Source organism: Fringilla coelebs, assembly GCF_963513975.1.
Source record: "Fringilla coelebs genome assembly, chromosome: 3".
Lineage (NCBI taxonomy): Eukaryota > Metazoa > Chordata > Aves > Passeriformes > Fringillidae > Fringilla > Fringilla coelebs.
This window is the reverse complement of record NC_140030.1, coordinates 99,273,327-99,279,326: the sequence shown is the minus strand read 5'-3', so window position 1 is coordinate 99,279,326 and position 6,000 is coordinate 99,273,327. Positions and strand designations below refer to the sequence as shown.

The 6,000-nt window shown below is 49.7% G+C and overlaps 1 protein-coding gene across 1 annotated transcript in view; it reads right to left on the bottom strand.

Moving 5' to 3' along the window:
* SERTAD2 (SERTA domain containing 2) overlaps nucleotides 1-6,000 on the bottom strand; it is a 78,720-nt gene that overhangs the window by 21,018 nt on the left and 51,702 nt on the right. Inside the window, exon 2 of the mRNA XM_084201712.1 lies at nucleotides 648-805. The gene's annotated coding sequence lies outside the window, so the exon portion shown is untranslated. The remainder of the gene's footprint in view (nucleotides 1-647; nucleotides 806-6,000) is intronic.

The window sequence follows — 6,000 nt, the reverse complement described above, 5'->3', positions numbered from 1 at the left end:
AGGCGGCGTGAGGATTTAAGCCTCTGCTCTGCCCCGGCGGCTGCGATCACGCAGCATTATACAATGGAGGAGGAGGAGAGGAAGGAGGAGAAGGAGGAGGCACCGGCAGCCCCGGCTCCCAGCACTTGCCGCCAGCACTGACGACAGGGGGCGGCTCCGGCGAGCACCTCACCCTCCGGCCCGCGTCAAAGCTCCGCCTCGGCCCCGGCCTTCCTCCCCCGCCCCCCCCCAACCCCCCGCGGCTGCTGCCCGCTCCTCCCCCTCCTCCTCCTCCTCCTCCTCCTCCCCCGCTCCGGCTCCCCGCGCTGCCCACGCGTGCCCCGGCCCCGGGCGGGCGGCGCAGCCCCCGCCGCCGCCGCGGCTTCCCCGGGGAGCGCCGGGCCGGCACAAAGGCGGGTGCCAGCGCGCCCCGACCGCAAATATGACAAGTATCCCTGCTATCCGGTGGCGGGGACCCGGCCGGGGCACGGGGCTCTGCCAGCCCTAATCCCCGCGCGGGGCCGGCCCCGGATTGTCCCGGTACAACCCAAAATTTTCCCCCCGGCACCTCCGGTCAGCTCCCGGCCCGGCCAAGCGCAACAGGGGCGAGGGGGGGATGTGGAGAAAGCCCGGAGCGCTGCCGGCCGCCCCCCGCCCCGGGACCTCACCTGGGAGCCGAGGGAGGCGGCGGCCCCCGTCCGTGGAATCCTCGCTGCTAATTTGGGCTGTGCAGATACCTCCGAAGCACAAAAATGAGGCCAAACGGAGATGTTCGAGCGCGCGAAGACTTGGGGGAAGGAGGGAAGCGCTCGGCACCAGGCGCTATCTGGAAAGAAGATGATTATTTTAAGTCACCTCAATGACTGAGTTTTGAAAGGGGCTGTAATCCCAGCCGGCGCTGTTAAAGGCGATTCAAACACCTTACAGTTTTGGCTGTAGCCCCAGCAGGCATCTCGGATCGTTCCGGCCTTTCATGTTCCACTAAACCGGTTGTACTTCGGGACAATAAAGCTTTAAGACCTAATATAAAGGCGATTATTAGTCATTAATACCACGACTCATTTAGGTATTATGCTCAAAACGGTCTGTAATGATTTGTGATCAATCAAGATGATGGTCTTGCTAGAAACTAAGTTCCATTTTCAGTTAGAAAACCGAAAAGGAAAAGGATACCTTTAGAAGAAAGGTTTCCTTAACCTGGAAACTGTATCTGACAAAAATCCACAAAGGAAAAACAACACCAAACCATTAAAACAGTGAATCTGCCAAAATAAAAGGAGACTAAGTGCTGATTTTATGGATTCTTAAAATTAGAATTGAAAAGGCCCCATCACATTGACGTTAAAACACCAGGACTGGCACTTGAGCACTCGGCAGAACTCATTAAAAATAAAGGAAAGGGCAACAGATCTAAAAACTGACGTTTTTATTTTGCAGGTTTGGAGGCCTCAGCACACCTTTCCCTTTCCACCCGTGCTATTCCTTTGAGGAGATCGAAGCTCTCTCATCCCGTATCTGTAGCGCAGAGTTAGCCCTAAACCAATCTGCAAAGCAATTCACGAGCCATTTACCAGATTTCGACGAGTGATTTGCGAATTGCCCAGGAGCTGGCAAACATTAAAACCAGAATCTCCCTGGGTGGATACTTCCCAGCAGCAAGGCACTGAAATTTGGTCCTTCTGCCTGGGGAAACAAGTCTCTCTCTGAAATGAACAGCGTCACAACAAAATCACTAAATAGAAGGAAAAGGTTCATCTTTTTTAGGGCCTGATACCTGTTCAGTGGGCTTCTGCCTACTCAAAAGGCACACAGAATATTTGTAATACTTGCACATTGTTGGCTGGGTTGGTTGGGGTTTTTTTTGCACGCCAGATTCGCTGAATATAGGGGCCCCATTCCACCCTCCTTTACACCAGATTTGTAGCTCAGCGGGATCTGGCCTTGCGCAATTGCGCCGTGGATGCGCCCAGCCGAGCAGCGCCTGCCTTCCGGAGCTCAAAGTCCGCAGCAGGTTTACAGTCCCCGTGCCTGGGTGTGTGCACGCTATCACCGGCACCAGAGGCAGAACCACAAACATTTGCTAAATAAGCAGCTGGGCTCCAGCCCGATGTGCACAGCCCTGATCTTGCCATGCTACAGTCGGCAGTAAAAAGCCTGAGCCTGTGTCATTCGAGTTTTAAACGCTTCTGACTTCGCTCGGTTGCTCCAATTTTACACCAGCATAAGAAAAAGCTCACCGCCCCTTCTGTTTCCTACTGTAACTCTCCCGAGTCTTTCTTGGCAGGAGTTTCTAGTCACGCTGTAACTCGGATTGTGCCTCTGAACACAACTAGTACAACCTGCATCCACACTCAGAAGCACTCCCAGCTGAGCATAGGTCACGATAGGAATCGATATGAATAGAGCTCCTTCCTGCGCTTCGCGCACAGCACAGGCTCCAGCGCGGCGGGACGAGGTTGGGCTACGCAAGGAGAATAATCCCGCTGCTGCCTGCTCCTCACATGGCCTCGCACCTGACTGAGCGAGACCTTTCTGGCCAAGAAACTCTGCTCTGCAGCTCTGGAGAAGCCTGACCAGAAGGTGTCTGCAAGACCCAAATGCAGTTTGCCTGAGCACTTCAGTAAGCACGGAGAAGCAGCCTGCAATGGAGCCACAAAATGCTGTGCTAGGAAGTGTGTCGGCAGAGGTTTCCAGAGCCTGCGGGGGCGGGAGGGGGGAATAGTCTGAGCGTCTGCAAGGAGGAGCCACCCAAAATGCATCCCATTTTAGAAGCATGCATGTATGGGCTTCGCAGGGAGTAGTAGCACAGGTTTAGTTGCGGAGTCGTAGCCTTAACAGAGGCCCTTGAGCTGCTCACATGTGAAGATGACACAGTAAAAGAGAAGGAGCTGAGCCGTGTCTTTCTGCAGCAGTACCGACCTGATGTGGGCTACAGGCATAGCCTGAGTGCAGCCCTGTCTTTGAGCAAGGATGGTCAAAGCCTGTCTCACTGAGGCCAGGTCTCATGAAAATCATTCAAAAACCACCCCTGCATTCAAGATTAATAAATGAACAAGGTAATAAATGAACAAACAGAAATCAAAGATTGGGAAGGGGAACAGACACCGGGCTTCATAAATCAATTCATTAGAAACATTACAAACTGCCAGGTAATCTGCCCATCAACACGGATGCTAATTAGGAAAGAGTGGCAAAGTTTTGCTGGAGTGTTGGCATCCCTTGCATTTTTCAAAAACAGAAGGAGTGAACTGATTCCTATGCTTCTAATTGCATCCTTGGCCTTTTCCTTTCTGATTGCAATATGTATGAATACTGTGAGATTTGATCAGGTAATTGTTCAATACAACTTCATTTTCTCCCTGGATGTCTTTGCTTTGGTGCATGCAGAAGCTGGCAGGCAAACACCTAATAATGCCCCCCAGAGCAGGCAACTTTTTGCAAATAAAGACCCCCTCAGCATTGGTACCTTGGGAGAATCTAGACAAAGGGTCTGCCTATAGCCAGAGCTGCTCGTTCCACCTGAGCAGCGAGGCTCTCCTGGGTAAGGAAAAAGCATGTTGCAAGCAAAGGCACGGTTAAACACTGCTCACACCTCATGCAGTCTTTGTTCAGGCTCAGCACTGACCTCCAGGAGTGGGGTCCTTCTCATGTGAGGCTCAGACACAAGTAAAAACAAGTTCCTCAGTAAAAAACTGGGGTGCTGCATTACTGCAGTCTGCACCTGTACACAAGCAATGAGGGAGCTGCACCTGGGAGCTGAGCTGCTTTCCTTGGGATTTCAATGGCTTTTTCTTTTTCTGCTGCTGCAACTCTAACACGGCTGTCCCATGCGTCCCAAGGCAAAGGAGTCAGTAAAACCAAACGAAGCAATGCTCCATCCCTTCTCACTCCAGTTTTAGCTCTTTTTCCCCTCTTCATTTTCTCCTTTAGTTCATATTTTTCTCCTTTAATGTGTTTGTGGCAGTAGAAGAAAAACCGTTCCCTAGAATGCATAATATGCTTAATTATCATTCTCGGTTAGTTCTCTAGGAAAAAAAAAACCCTACAGGAGAAATCAGTTTAATTAATGAGTATGACCAAATGCAGCCTTAGTTCTAATGCAGTATCATATATTATATGTCCAGTTGGGCAGTTGATCTTCTTTGGGTAAAATGAACAGCAATGCAAAAAACGAGGGAGCTCATGAATCAATATTCTGAGTGCAACTAACCCCTTTTGTATAGTTATTCTAAGCTTCCTACTGATTTTGATGAAAACATCGGTTCCCAAATACTGCTTTTGGCTTTGGTAATGCAGGATCAGGCCTGTACAGTCTAGTAATAGGAAGCTATTGCTTGGCAGTACCAAGGGTTGTACCCCATGGTAAATTCGTTAAGGAATTAAGGAAAAAAAACCCAACTCACCTCCAGGATAGCTCTCAAATAGCCATACCAAATAAAAATCCCGAGTGTGTGCGAATGACAGGGGTAGCAAGGTTTCATCTGAATGTAAGATTTGGTGATTTGGATGTTTTTCAGAAGGGCTACTCTTCACATACTAAATTATTAAGGAAATATTATGGAACAGGATTATCAGGAAAGGAAAAAAAAAAAGCAGTGTGCATTAGCTGGCTTAGTCAGAGGAGGTTTTGCTGCATTCCTCACGCAGGGAGATGACTCCCTCCCTCTGTAATTCCCTGTGCACTCCCAGTCCTCTAGAGACTGTTGGTGTGCATCATCCTTGCTCCAGCTGAAAGACTGTCCTCTGACAGAGGTTCTGGCTGCCTACCATTGCTGTGTATCTCCTCACATCTTTCTGCCTTTTAATAAAACTCTGTGTTCCTTTCCAAATCCCATTCAGGCTGCATCCCTTGCAAGATGTGCTTCATTCCTGGCCCAGGCCAGACTGTTCACACTGGCACTGCCTGTATGGAACACAGGCTCCTAAAACAGTCACCCCTTTCCAATCCTGCTTCTTGTAACACAGTGAATTGTACTCTGCACTGAGCTGAGTTTTAAACAATTTCAGGCTGCTTTTCTTTCCCTTTCAATGCTCACTCTGCAGTCTCTATTAAAAGCACAAGTCATTCTTTTCTGGAACACTTGGTTACTTTTTTGAAGAGAGGCTACGCTGATGTCCTGATATTCATCTCATACCAGGGCCAGTGGATCAAGGGGGAAAAAAATCTGCAGATAAAACCAAAGCTTCTGTTTCAGAGCTGAGGAGGGAATACTTCTAATCAAGAAAAAACACAGAAACGGTGGGGAAAAATAGAGGGATGGCCAGTCTTCAGGCCTAATTAACCATCGGTGTAAACAGATGTCACTGCAATCAAGCCAGAAGACTTCGGGCCACCCACCAGCCTTGAGCACAAACCCAACATGAGCCTGAAAATCTCAACAACATGAGGCTGTCAAACATGCAAGCCACACACACCTCAGCACAGAGGTCACCAGCACATCCCCAAGCTGGGGGACCACCTGCTCCTTGTTCAGCAGGGGAGAACAGCTCGACTGCTCTGCCTTGCCCTGAGTGCTGCACAGACTACAGCCCTCTCCTGAAGCAAAGCTACTCCTACAAAGCTCTCCAGGGAGCCATACATTCCCCAGATGCCCCCCACACTTCTCCTCAACATTCTTGAGACCTGAAAGAGGCCTGGGTGCATAGGCAGCTGCTCAACCCTGCTCAGATGCCAAAGGCTTGATGGACCAAATGGGGCCACCGGCGGGGTGACCAGAGGCTTCTAGAAGTGGATGTTCCTGCTCAGATCTGTTGCATTAAAGCATTGGACAACAGTTACAGGGAGTTTGAGGCTGGGAGGGCACAATCAAAATGGTGTTGTGGCTGATGTAGGATGTTGCACAGCATTTCAATGTGTTAAGCAGGACTTAAACCATGTCACTGGAGTTAAAAGTGTTTGTGCTCAGATGCATTACTAGAAAAAACCAAAACCAAAACCAAAGCAACAACAAGCTATCTCAATCCTTATTTATACGAAAACATGAGTTAATACACGTACATCCAAATGAATGCACTCACCTA